This window comes from Bos indicus, chromosome 26 (genome assembly GCF_029378745.1).
Source record: "Bos indicus isolate NIAB-ARS_2022 breed Sahiwal x Tharparkar chromosome 26, NIAB-ARS_B.indTharparkar_mat_pri_1.0, whole genome shotgun sequence".
Classification (NCBI taxonomy): domain Eukaryota; kingdom Metazoa; phylum Chordata; class Mammalia; order Artiodactyla; family Bovidae; genus Bos; species Bos indicus.
In genome coordinates this window covers 11,221,629-11,235,498 of record NC_091785.1, presented here as the reverse complement: position 1 = coordinate 11,235,498, position 13,870 = coordinate 11,221,629, and the positions used below count along the sequence as shown (strand labels likewise).

General features: G+C 42.7%; 1 protein-coding gene across 5 annotated transcripts in view; it reads left to right on the top strand.

The window, feature by feature from the left end:
- Positions 1–13,870, top strand: part of SLC16A12 (solute carrier family 16 member 12) — a 99,654-nt gene that overhangs the window by 45,362 nt on the left and 40,422 nt on the right. For 2 of the 5 annotated variants that reach the window (XM_070780452.1, XM_070780454.1), the window contains exon 3: positions 11,563–11,761. The exons of the other annotated variants lie outside the window; for them this stretch is intronic. The gene's annotated coding sequence lies outside the window, so the exon portion shown is untranslated. The remainder of the gene's footprint in view (positions 1–11,562; positions 11,762–13,870) is intronic. 5 annotated transcript variants of the gene reach the window in all.

The following is a 13,870-nucleotide window of genomic DNA, read 5'->3' as shown; positions in this document are numbered from 1 at the left end:
GTTCCTGGTGGCTGTCCACCACCCTTGAAGAACTGCCTGTTGGCAGTGAAGGGGTATGCATTTCATTCCACAGTTCGGTGTTTCATCCCGGGTGTCTTTTGACCTGCAGGGGTCGATTCAGTACCAGGAAGCCACACACATCTCTCCTGGAACATTGTGTATCCACTCTTTTTGGATCTAAGACCTTTGACCTGCTGACTACAAAAGCAGCTTTTCCTCGGGAATCACATTATCCCTGTTAGAAAGCAGGAAGGAAAAAGAGAAACAAAGCCTTGTGGGGGCCTCTGCTTTAATAACATTCATTTCCTTTTCTCTTTTTGTTTCTAAACTTATTTCTGTTCCATGTCAGTGTCACGTAATTGACATGTATATTTCCCTCTTTTGTTTGTTTTTTCTTCCCCAGAAAGATTTAATGATGCTTTTGCGAATCCTCTCTCTCCTTGACTGAGGTGAAGGGAAGCCCATTTCCCAGTCTTTGTGGACTTTTTCTTTTTTCATTAAAAAAGAAAGTGAGTCATATGGGGCTTTTAGGTACTACGTCAGACCCTCCTCAGTGCCAGACAGTGAGAATGCTGCATCCTCCCTACAGTACAGAAAGGGGAATCAAGGAACTTATTGATTAAAAACTTCTGTCTGATTGCCACAAATGCTATAGAGATTTCTGCCTCTGCTTTAGTTTATTTCACATATTGGGGAAATCCTGCTTGTTGCTTTTTTTTTTTTTTCCTTTTCTTTTCTTTTAACTGATAGGGCAATGTTTTTACTGAGTAGAGATGGCTTGCCAAGAAAGTATACATTCCCAAACACATCGATATTTTTTTTTCTTTTATCCATTCAAAGGATGAATTAGGCCTAAGAGAGTCACTGATATGCAAGCCTGTATTATGCTATGTACTAAGTCACTTCAGTCGTGTCTGACTCCTTGAGACCCCATGGCCCTGAGACCCCAAGGAGCCTGATGGGCTCCTCTGTCCATGGGATTCTCCAGGCAAGAATACTGGAGTCGGTTGCCATTTCCTCCTCCAGGGGATCTTCCCAAGCCAGGGGTCAAACCTGAGTCTCCTGCAGCTCCTGCGTTTCAGGCAGATTCTTTAGCACTAGCTCCACCTGGGAAGCTCAAGCCTGTATTGTAGTTGTATGTTTTTATTTGTTGTTTTAGTTGCAAAGTCGTATGTGACTCTTGAGACCCTGTGGACTGTACCCCGCCAGGCTCCTCTGTCCATGGGATTCTCCAGGCAAGTATCCTGGAATGGGTTGCTATTTCCTTCTCCAATTATAGTTGTATAGTCTGATGCTTCGTTTTCACTTAATTTCTTTAATTTCCCCAGGATGCACCTGCTGACCTAGTGAGACCACTCTCCTTTCTACATGAAAACATACCATGCTTAATGCTGCTTCTGTGCTTTGACTCATATTTTTCCTCTCCTTTGTTTTATTCTTCATTTCCCCCGCTGTGTTTCTCCACCTGCCTTCTAAAATTCTGTGCCTTTACATATACTATTTCTTCTGCCTGAAGCACTCTTTCCACCATCCTGAGTTGCTCTCCCCTAAACCTGCTCTAGTGTCTTTGGTTGCTGCTGCTGCTGCTGCTAAGTCACTTCAGTCGTGTCCGACTCTGTGCGACCACTTAGACGGCAGCCCACCAGGCTCCCCCATCCCTGGGATTCTCCAGGCAAGAACACTGGAGTGGGTTGCCATTTCCTTCTCCAATGCATGAAAGTGAAAAGTGAAAGTGAAGTCGCTCAGTCGTGTCCGACTCTTAGCGACCCCATGGCCTGCAGCCCACCAGGCTCCTCCATCCATGGGATTTTGCAGGCAAGAGTCCTGGAGTGGGGTGCCGTTGTCTTTGGTTGCAGGAAACATCAACTCATCAAACGGGTATAACGTAAAGGGGAACTTTTATGGAATGATAAACGGACAGGAGGAACATGGACCATAAAGAAGCTCGGGTGAATTTAGGGCTGGAAGAGCTATACAGCTTTGTGAGCAGCTGGAATCGGGGCCTGAGGAGCCTCTGGAACTAAAGCAAATAACTCCTCTATCTCACCCTCTCCTTGTGCTACATGGTTGCTTCCTCCGAGTCTAAAGCAGAGTTTTCAACCTTGTCATAATTGACATTTTGAGCCAGATAATACTTTTTTTTTTGGCAGAGCTGTGCTGTGCACTGTGGGGTTGAAGCAGCACCTTTAACTTGTCTACCAGATGCTGAAAAAAGTACTCTGACTGCGATGGCAGAATGTGTCTCTAGCCGTTGCAGATGGCCCCTGATGGCTCATATTGTCCCTGGTTGAGAACCATTGGTCTCCCTGGAACTGCGATCTTCCTTTCCCAGTTCTTAGCTCCTCTGGGTATACTCATGGCAGAGGATGGCTCTCCAGCCTAACTCAGCACCTTCCAGCTCCAGCCTGACTCAGTCACTTCATTTTCCCATTGGAGAAGAAGGGAAGTCGCTCATTCGTGTCAGACTCTTTGCGACCCCATGGACTGTATGTAGCCTGCCAGGCTCCTCCGTCCGTGGGATTTTCCAGGCAAGAATGCATTGCCTGTTCAAACGATGTAGAATTGGTTCAGCCTTTGGTTGGCTCTTGGGGATCAGGTGTGGACTCCTGGTTTGGTGAGCTAGGCCAGGGGTTCAGATCATAGAGCACTGACATGGTTGCAGGCCCCCTTCCCCAGGGCCTGCTCTTGGATCATTCTGAATGATGGAGCTGAATTCCCTTGAAGCTGAGCTGGACAAAACTTCTAAAATATTTTATTAAAACATTGCCTTTTTAAAAATTTTATTTTCTATTGGAGTTTAGTTGATTTACAGTGTTGTGTTAGTTTCAGATGTATAGCAAAGTGATTCAGTTTTACAGATTTTCCGATTCTTTTCTCATTTAGGTTATTACAGAATATTGACTAGAGTTCACTGTGCTATAGAGGTAGGTCCCTGTTGATTATCTGTTTCATATACAGTAGTGTGCTTCTGTTAACCCCAAACTCCTGATTTATCCCTTCTTATACCATTCCCCAGAGAAGGCAATGGCACCCCACTCCAGTACTCTTGCCTGGAAAACCCCATGGACGGAGGAGCCTGGTGGGCTGCAGTCCATGGGGTCGCTAAGTCGGACACGACTGAGCAACTTCACTTTCACTTTTCACTTTCATGCATTGGAGAGGGAAATGGCAACCCACTGCAGTGTTCTTGCCTGGAGAACCCCAGGGACGGGGGAGCCTGGTAGGCTGCCGCTATGGGGTCGCACAGTGTCGGACACGACTGAAGTGACTTAGCAGCAGCAGCAGCATACCATTCCCCTATGGCAACCATAAGTTTGTTTTTGAAGTCTGTGAGTCTGTTTTATAAAACAGTTTTTTTTTTATCTTTATTTAGATTCCACATATAAGTGATATTATATTTGTTTTTCTCTGTCTGACTTCGTGTGATAACCTCTAGGTGCATCTATGTTACTACAAATGGCAGGCTTTCATTCTTTTTTTTCAACTAATAGTTCTTAAACATGGAGCATTAAATATGATTGAACATACATAAACATGAAAGAAATGTATGTAATTTGTGGAGATGGTGCAGTGCTTAAGACCACAGTCCTCGAAGCCATACTGTTGGGGTTCACTTCCAGTGTGCCACATGCTGGCTGATGCTTGGACAGACTGATTTCTCTCTGCCTCCGTTTCCTCATCTAGAGAATGGCAGTAGTAATAATAATAAGAACAACAACAATAATAGTTCATACTAGTATATCATTTCCCACATGTGCCAGGCTCTATCCTAAGTGTGTTAATTGAATTAACTAAATTGTCACAACTATGAGTTGAAACCTTTAAGACTGTCCCATCCAGAAAGGTAAATAAAAACTATGAGTGTTTAGATCTAGCAACAAAATGAGTACACTTAATGTATGGAAATTTTTTCGTTTTCACAGCTTTTTGGAATTCTATGCTTCTATATCCGTCCCATTTTATAGAAGAGGAAACAGGTTCAGAGAGACTTAGTAATTTAACCACAGTTACAGAGCTAAAAGTGCAGAAGACAAGATTTGGATTCAGATCAAGGACTCTCTCTTAAGCCTGGTGTTATAATACTTTATATATCAGAGGGCTGTTGTGAGTATTAAATGAGTTAACGTGTAAAGAAACACTAAGATCAGGTGTGGCATATACTGCATGTTATTTAAGCATCATTATTGTGATTTTTCTTCACTCCTAGGGATCACTGAGTTTATTCTCATAATGGTTAACAGTGCAGTGGTGCATTCAGGGTCCATAAATCAGTGCTTCCCAACCTCTCTCAGGGATCCAGACCTCAAAAATCATGATCTTCTTAGCCACACTTGGGAAAACCATGAGACTGTTTCTGGCCTGGGCCCTTCCCAGTCCAAGGTTCTGCCCAGCTGAGGGATCCTATTATGGACTGAATGTTTGTCCCCCCTCACATTCATATATGGAAGCTCTAACCACCATGGAGATGGGACTTCTAAGTAAATAATTAAGGCGAAGTGAAGTCATAAAGGTGGGACCCTTTCTAATAGGATTAGTGTCCTCATAGGAAGAGACACCAGAGAGCTCCTCCCACATTCCTCTATTTCTGGCCAAACACCCCCTACCCCCACCTGCCAAGGAAGGCCATGTGAGAACACAGCAAGAAGGCAGCCATCAACGAGCCAGGAAGAAAGCGCTCACCAGAAGCCAGATTAATCGGAACCGTGGTTACGGGCTTCCAGCCATCAGAACAGTGAGAAATAAATGTCTGTTGTTTAAGCCAGTCAGTGGTCTTACGTTATATTTTGTTATACAAGCCTAAGTTGACTAATACAGATCCATATCCCACACGTTCAGCAGTTGGGAGGCTCTGAATGAAGACACGCTGATGTATTTTTCTCTACACAAAATGACTCCAAGCTGTTGAATTTTCTTTTTCTCTTTTCTTTCTCTTTTTACTTGGTTGATTCTATTGCCATTAGACTCTTAACAATGATTCTGTGCTTGACTACAGATTTGTCTGTTATATCTTTTCCCTCACACTGTGCTTACGGCTTATCATTGGTAGGCTTGACACCCATAAAATCTGCCTTGTTACCAGTAAAAATGACACTGGACTTTGGAATGTAGACCTCAGCCATTCATCATTCTCTTCTAAGTGAAGAGTAAGGATTTAAGACATGAATGGTTAATTACAGACAAAACTGCAATTTTCAACCTTTATAGGTGATTAATTTTTTTTTAGAAATTAAAATATTTATTTTCTATTCTCATCCTATGATCCTTAAACTCTTTCGGTATAAATCAAGCATTTATTTATTTTTATCCTGAAAATACTAAGAACTCTTCCTCTCCTAACCCCCAGCAGAGACAGTTCTGTCATTTTCAGCATTCTCTCAAGAAGTCTGTCAAAGAAGAGGGAGTGATATCCCTGAGTGAGCCTAAAATGCCACAAAAAGAACATTGTATTCTCATTTTGTCTGGTTACAGTTGCCTTAAAGTGGACTTTTTCATTCCTTGTTATTTACTCATCAAATATTGCATCACTCTGTAAGAGGAAAGCAGTTTTGAAAATTATAGTGAAAGAGCATGCTGGAATAAATTTATTTTACACACACACACAACACACATTCACTTTTTGGGGGAAAAAAAAAAAAACCCTAAAATTGAACTTGGTCAACTGAATTATTTCCTTTAGACAGCCTTAACATATGATCATGAATTTTCTCTTTCCACAGATAGATGTCTTATTTTCGGTCTGTTGGGAAGAAAAGAAGTGAGGGCAACTTTTAGTGCACGTGTATGTACTTGGTCCCCAAGTAAAAAGCCCCTTTAAGTACTCCAGAGAATAAGATCTTGACAAGTTTAAATGAAGAGGGCAAACACAACCACGATACAGATATGAAATGTCAAATGTAAAATCTGTCCAAATGTGAAAAAGAATATATGAATCGATGTTGAATGCAAAACAAAAAAAGCAGTAAGAATATACTTAGTTACAATGTGTAAAAGTGGTTTTATTACTTTTTATAAGAAGGGTATAAGAATATTCCAAGAAGCTCAGAAAATATAGGAAGAAAACATTCATAATCTTCCTTTCCTCACACAGCTATTTTCTTTTTCTCTGCATTCCTTTCTCTTGGTGCCCTTGCGCATATGCATTTTTGTGGTTGTACTCATAGCTTGTACATTTCATCTTCTGATTAAGAGTTAGCCCAACACGGGCCTTTTTGCGCGCTGCTACAGTCCTCATAACCGTCCTTTGTAAAGGCTTTATAATTATCCATGGATGGGACTTGCCGTCTGTGTACTACTTAGGAAAAGTCATTAAAAAGGGAAGAGGACATGGACGTATTTATTATTTGATATATAGATATTTGCCTGCAAAGCATTTCAGTGTGCAATTCAAAAGAAAGAACCAATTAATATTGCAGAGAAGTGAAAATTAGTTTAAATGTTCAAAGAGCATAGTATTTCTTGAATTTACTGTTTTCCCCATCATTTTCTCTTTGCCACGCTCCCTCATTCAATTATTTAACTTCTTTGTCTTGTCCCAATAATGTAAGGGAAAATTGACATAGATAAAATCTCTGGGTCTCTCCCTGACTTTTTTCCTTTGGCTAAATGACAAGAAATACGGGTGCTTTCAGCTATGATAAAGATTGTCGTTGTTACTTAGATGCTGTCTTGTCTGCCTCTTTTGCAAGACGGTGCTCCTCCATCCATGGGATTTCCAAGATAAGAATACTAGAATGGGTTGCCGTTTCTTTTTCCAGGGAATCTTCCTGATGCAGGGATTGAAACCGTGTCTCCTGCATTGCAGGTGGGTTCTTCACTGCTGAGCCACTAGGGAAGCCCATGATAAAGATATTTATTTATTAATACTTTGCTAACTATGTCGTGGAGAAGTACTCCAGTACTCTTGCCTGGAAAATCCCATGGATGGAGGAGCCTGGTGGGCTGCAGTCCATGGGGTTGCGAAGAGTCAGACACAACTGAGCGACTTCACTTTCACTTTTCACTTTCATGCATTGGAAAAGGAAATGGCAACCCACTCCAGTGTTCTTGCCTGGAGAATCCCAGGGACGGGGGAGCCTGGTGGGCTGCCATCTATGGGGTCGCACAGAGTCGGACACGACTGAAGCGACTTAGCAGCAACTATGTCGTTATTTGAAATCGTAACTGGTATGTGTCTAACTTAGGTAAGCATTTTTTGAGTGTCTACTATATAGTTGTATAATTGCTTTGCTTTTGTTTTTCTTTTTGCTTCACTTTTTAATTAGGAAAATTATTGAAAGGTACAAATATAGATGAAAAATGTACCAGCTGGTATAATAGGGAAGGAGATTAATATATGTTATTATGTGAATATTTTAATAGTTGTCAGGCACTTTAACACATATTTTGCCCTTTAATCCTCATTAAAGCCCTAATAAAGAGGAGCTATTAACTCCAAAGTACAGAGCAGGAGACAGACTCAGGAAGTTAAATCAAATGTCAAGTTCATACAGCTATTAACTGTCAGCACTGGGATTCAAAGCCAGACGTGTCTGACCCCAGGCCAAGTGCCCTGGTCTGTGCTTCAGCATTCATATTTATAGCAGTCTAAAAGGCTTCAAAGGGCAGTGGTATAGCTGAGGGATGGGGAAACCTCTGGAACTCTTTGGAGAGGAGTATCCTGTCAGAGGAATGTGAGTTTCTTTTTTATTTTTAAGACTTTTTTTTCCCTGAGCTGTGTTGTGTTACTATTTACAGTTGCTGGCCTAAGGGCGTCTTGTAAGCCTCCACAGAGAAATGTGCATTCAAAACAGCTTTCACACCCAGCCTCAGGATCCATGTGAATGCCTCCCGGTGAAGTCTTTGGACAGGAAATGGTGATAGATTTTCTTTTACAGTTTATAAAGTTCTACTTGATGTCACTGTTATTTTCCGCACTGTCTTGATATGAAATATTATGATAATCAAAGAATATTGAAATTTAAAATTCCTATCCCTTTCCTAAGACTCATGGAGGTGGTCTGTTACATCAACAATCGTCATAGTAAGAAGGTTGTTGTTCAGTCACACAGTCCTGTCTGATTGCAACCCCTTGGACTGCAGCATGCCAGGCTCCCCTGTTCTTCACTCTCTCCCGGAATTTGCTCAAACTCATGTCCATTGAGTCGGTGATGCCATCCAACCATCTCATCCTCTGTCACCTGCTTCTTTTCCTGCCCTTAATCTTTCCCTGCATCGGGGTCTTTTCCACTAAGTCGACTCTTCGCATCAGGTGGCCAGAGTATTGACTGGTTCTTGTTTCTAACTCTAAATTGGTTTTGAACTTGTGAGGAGACCAGTGGTTTACTGATCTTTTCGATCCCAATTCCTACCTCACAGAGTTGTTGAGAAAATGAAATGAGGTAATCCATATTATATTACAAAGCATAGGATCTGCCCGTAGTATGTATTCAAATAAATGTTAACTATTCTTTCCTAAAATGCTGCCTTGTGTGCTGATACTTGGGGAGAGAGGCTCAGAACTACTAGCCAAGAAGGACTGCAACACTCCAGCCACATTAAAGGTGGAGCTACCCTGTCACTGACCCTGGCAGCCCTCAAGCAGCCACAAGCCTCGTCTGATGGGCGTCTGCCCCGGATTTATGTATAGAGTGAAAGAGCTGAAAAGAATGAGCACTCTCTGCTTGCAGGCAGATCCCATGTTGAAGAAGAAAACAAAAAGCTGAGCATGTACCTCTGTTTTTCCCACACCCATGAATCAGATAACCAACTCCTTCTTCTGGGGAGAAAAGTAGGTGAGAAGGTAAAGAAAGGCCGGAGAGGCTAGTTGTGCTGGAGTTTCTGCCCCTTTGAATCAATGGAGAGGAGGTCTCTGTCCCCGGTGGTAGGACGCTATGCATGGCTCCACCCTGCAGATGAGGGAACTGAGGCCTTGAAGCATAAAATAAGAGTCATAATTAATAAGTGCAGGGAAGTCTTAATTCTAAGTGGTGGAGTCAGGATTAGTCAGGCCAGCCAAGACAGGCTCTTACTTTGTTCAGGTATAAGGTCTTGGGAAATTAAGAGGGAGGGCAGATCTGAGCCAGCTACCAGCAGAAGTGGTATGAGATTCACTCACTTCTTCTGGGAGATGGGGAGAAGTCAAAAGCCTCAGAGTGTTCTCATGCACCTAGTTGGGAAATGGTAACAGCATGAAAATAAAATGTGTTTCCAGGAGAGACTAGCCAATGCTTTATAGACATACCTTATAGAGTCTGAGGTACCCTGGAGCCTGTTGGAAATTTGAGTCTGTAACTTGGTAGAAAGATTAGCTTCAGAGATGCAGAGTTGCCCTTATAAAGGTGATCGCGGGCTGAAACGGAGGGAGCATTTCAATATGAGCTGCAGAGGAGTTTGGTTGTGCAATTGAGTTATATATTTGAAATACACCAGAAGGTTTGAGTCAGTAACCTTGAGTAGCTTAATATAATTTTAAGGTGTTGATTGGCTCAGAACTTGACCTCGTTTTTAACCATAGCCCTGTGCACTATAGGGCAAGCTTTTAGGTTACCCTGGTGTGCAGGACAGTTTCCATGTGCGCCTCCAAGTTCACTGACCATCCATTTCCACTCAGTTCTCTGCCCTGGCAGGCTGACAGTTCAGTTCAGTCTCTCAGTTGTGTCCGACTCTTTGCAACCCCATGAATCGCAGCACGCCAGGCCTCCCTGTCCATCACCAACTCCCGGAGTTCACTCAGACTTACGTCCATCAAGTCAGTGATGCCATCCAGCCATCTCATCCTCTGTCGTCCCCTTCTCCTCCTGCCCACAATCCCTCCCAGCATCAGAGTCTTTTCCAATGAGTCAACTCTTCGCATGAGGTGCCCAAAGTACTGGAGTTTCAGCTTCAGCATCATTCCCTCCAAAGAAATCCCAGGGCTGATCTCCTTCAGAATGGACTGGTTGGATCTCCTTGTAGTCCAAAGGACTCTCAAGAGTCTTCTCCAACACCACAGTTCAAAAGCATCAATTCTTCGGCGCTCAGCTTTTTTCACAGTCCAACTCTCACATCCATACATGACCACTGGAAAAGCCATAGCCTTGACTAGACGAACCTTTGTTGGCAAAGTAATGTCTCTGCTTTGGAATATGCTATCTAGGTTGGTCATAACTTTCCTTCCAAGGAGTAAGCGTCTTTTAATTTCATGGCTGCAGTCACCATCTGCAGTGATTTGGGAGCCCAAAAAAATAAAGTCTGACACTGTTTCCACTGTTTCCCCATTTCCATGAAGTGATGGGACCGGATGCCACGATCTTCGTTTTCTGAATGTTGAGCTTTAAGCCAACTTTTTCACTCTCCTCTTTCACTTTCATCAAGAGGCTTTTGAGTTCCTCTTGACTTTCTGCCATAAGGGTGATGTCATCTGCATATCTGAGGTTATTGATATTTCTCCTGGCAATCTTGATTCCAGCTTGTGCTTCTTCCAGCCCAGCGTCTCTCATGATGTACTCTGCATATAAGTTGAATAAGCAGGGTGACAATATACAGCCTTGGCGTACTCCTTTTCCTATTTGGAACCAGTCTGTTGTTCCATGTCCAGTTCTAACTGTTGCTTCCTGACCTGCATATAGGTTTCTCAAGAGGCAGGTCAGGTGGTCTGGTATTCCCATCTCTTTCAGAATTTTCCACATGACATGTAGGGGCTACATCAATTGGATTCCTGTTGGGTTCAGCCACTGATGGGACTTGGAAGTCAGGTGGAGTGTGAGGTTGGTGTATTTATTTCCTTGATTTTTTTTCACTGTCAGATCCTCACGAACTGGCTATTTTCCTTTACCCAGTGACTCTACAGAAGAGTCCAGTAACTTCTCTCTTCCTTAGCCTCTCTGGCCTAGAGGTGGTAATGGGACCAGTCCCTGAGGACTCTGCTGACCTTCGATAGATCTTATGAACACTTGCCAACACCTTTCTAAATAGTACTTTTGTTGAATCTCCCGTTTTTCAGTTCCTACTGGGACCTTTAATAAATAATATATCAAGTAAACCAGAAGGAATTGATGTTATTCAAGGCACTAGGCTTACCCTTAATAAACAGAGGCTTCTAATCTTGGTGGGGGGGGGGGGGTGTCCTCAGACTCACGAGAAGACAACAGAATTAGTACAAGGTGTACAAATCCATACGTACATGACAGCATCCTGTCAATGGACAGAAGAATGTCTTACACAGTTACCACGATTTTTCACGTTTGTAAGTGTCTTAGTGAGTCTTCAAATAAAATGTATCTGAAAATGCCTTCAAATTCATTTTAACTGTTGCCTTTACATATTTTATGAATCAACAGATAACTTATTCTAAAAATACAACTATTACCTTACTTGGCTAAGGAAATACCTTGCGATGTATACAGGGACCTCACATGCAAAAAAGTTGGGAATTACTTCCAACCTTTTTTTTTTTTTAATCAGACTTTTCCATGAGTCCAAAGCCAGAAGGAAGTAAGAGGAATGGGTTCAGTCCTAACTATTTCAATCAAGGCAGAGACAGAGACAATCACCTACATCTTGAAGGAACTTTCCTAAAAACTTTGGTAACTTGTTCATTTCCAGGAAGAAATTCAGATTCTGGGTCTTGCACTGAGGAGCACCCCACATTCTCAGCTTGGCAACACCGTGTCCTTTGTGTGACCTGCCCTGGCTCCAGCAGCGAGCAGAGTCTACAGAGTGCAAAAATAAACATCTCTGAGGGCCTGTGGAATTTGATGGCCTGTGCAGCGTGGGCCAGACAGTGGGCCGAGTGCCAGACCTGGTAGGTGAGCCTCTCGGCAGCCCACGTTCGTTTTCAGTCACTCTGCAAAAGCAAGAGGAGACGGCCAGCCTGGCAGTGAAGTTCTGTTTCCAGGTTTGGCCTCGCCCCGCCGTGTTCTCAGTGACATCTCTGTACTTAGGGCTCCGTAACCCAGATACTGGGAAGGCTGGTTAATCTAGTTGGACAGATTAATCTGGCTAAAAAGAACAAAACAATTTTTTTAAAAAAAGAACAAAATAAGAATGGATGATTTCTTGCCCCTATTCCTCAAGCTCCCACCCAGAACTCTAGAACTGGGGGGGTGTCTTGTTACTGTTTATTGAGTCCTGTTCTCTCTCAGGAACCATGCTAGCCACTGAAGCATTGAGGCTCCCTGCTCTCAGGGAGCTCACACTCTGAGTGCAGACCTGAGTTCTGCCTGCACTCTCTCTTTTTTTTTTTCTATTTTTTTTAATTGGAGGATAAGTGCTTTACAATATTGTGTTGGCCTCTGCCATACATCAACATGAATCAGCCACAGGCATACATGTATCCCTTCCCTTCTGAACCCCTCTCCCACCCCATCCCACCCCTCTAGGTTGTCACAGAGCACTGTGTTGAACTCCCAGTGTCACACAGTAAATTACCACTTGCTATCTCTTTTGTATGTTTAATCATTTTATTTTTGGCTGCTCCACACAGCTGGTGGGATCTTAGTTCCCCAGCCAGGGACTGAACCCGTGCCCCATGCAATGGAAGCGCCAAGTCCTAACCACTGGACCGCCAGAGAAGTCCCTGCCTGCATTCTCTTCAACACTGGTTCTCTGTAACATTCTGTGACTTGAGGGGTTAACTTCCAGCCAACTGAAATATTTCACTCAGCTCCCCTCCCATGTCAGCACCATGGCGGGAGCAATGATTACAGAGTGAGGAAAATGTGGTAGAAGCAGGCAGCGCCGTTCTGCAATAAAAGCTTCTCTGTCAACTATCAAAACGACTCTGTGAAATGCATCTCAAGCTCCACGTTTTTTCTCCGTAGCAAGAAGCCTCTGATAGACCATAATCTGATTTAATAATTCTGTATGCTCTTAAGAGTATAAAATTAGAAAGAGTTCTGCAGGGTCACTGAGTTAGACACAAAAATTTCTTCCTTGAACCGCACAGATATTGAACACCAGTTTTCTGTCAGACATTGTGCTAAGTGCTGGAATATTAACAACATGTTATATTTTTTATCAAAGAGGGCTAGCTACAGCTCAGGCCTATCACTGCTTTTACTTGTATTTCCAAATAGGAGAGAAAAGAGCTGTATTTTTGTAGAAAATGGTTACTGGGGGCAAGCTCCTGGTTATGCATTGCACTGTCAGCAAACTGCTGGACTCTGGAGTAAGCGTTTTTCGGATGTTACCTAGATTCTGGCTTAGGGACTGACACGGTGAGAAAGAAGCTTGCTTTCTACCTTCTGCCTCTTATGAATCACAAATTGTACCTTTTTCTCTTTTTCTGTAGTCCAAATACCATATCAATCACTCTGCCATTTATTCTACATCTTATGTAAGGTATTCCTATCCTCAAAGTCTTAAAAGACAATGTGGAAAGATCGGCAGCTTTATTATCTAAGGTCAGTGTTTCAGTTTAGTGCCCAAAGGTCCTGACAGACATTCAAAAATTTCTGGTTGAACACAGTAATTATTTACTCCCCTGTTACCAGGATCTGTGTGAAGACTAAGCAGAAAGGAAAAGCAAAAAAGTAAAACACTTTACTTTAGTCTTTAGTTTTTCTGCACTTAAGAATAATATATTTTTTTCACAGCATATGTGTAATTCACTGGGCAACATAAATAAATAAATCCACATGCATTAGGAGATATCCCTAAGACCCAGAGAGTCCATGTGGAAAAAAAAACAAGTTGAGTCCTTGAGGCAGCGACTACACAAACCTGAGCAGAGTAGAGAAGGGTTTTCATTAATTCCCCTCCCACTTTCAGCCCTTTTTGGGGTTTGAGTTTGCCCTGGATAAAAGTCTGCAAGGATCATCTGTGATGCTTTGCTCCATTGCGATAAAGGCTGTGCAGGAAAGTGCTGGAATTCCCTCACATCACACCTGGAAGATGGCCATTTAATGCACAT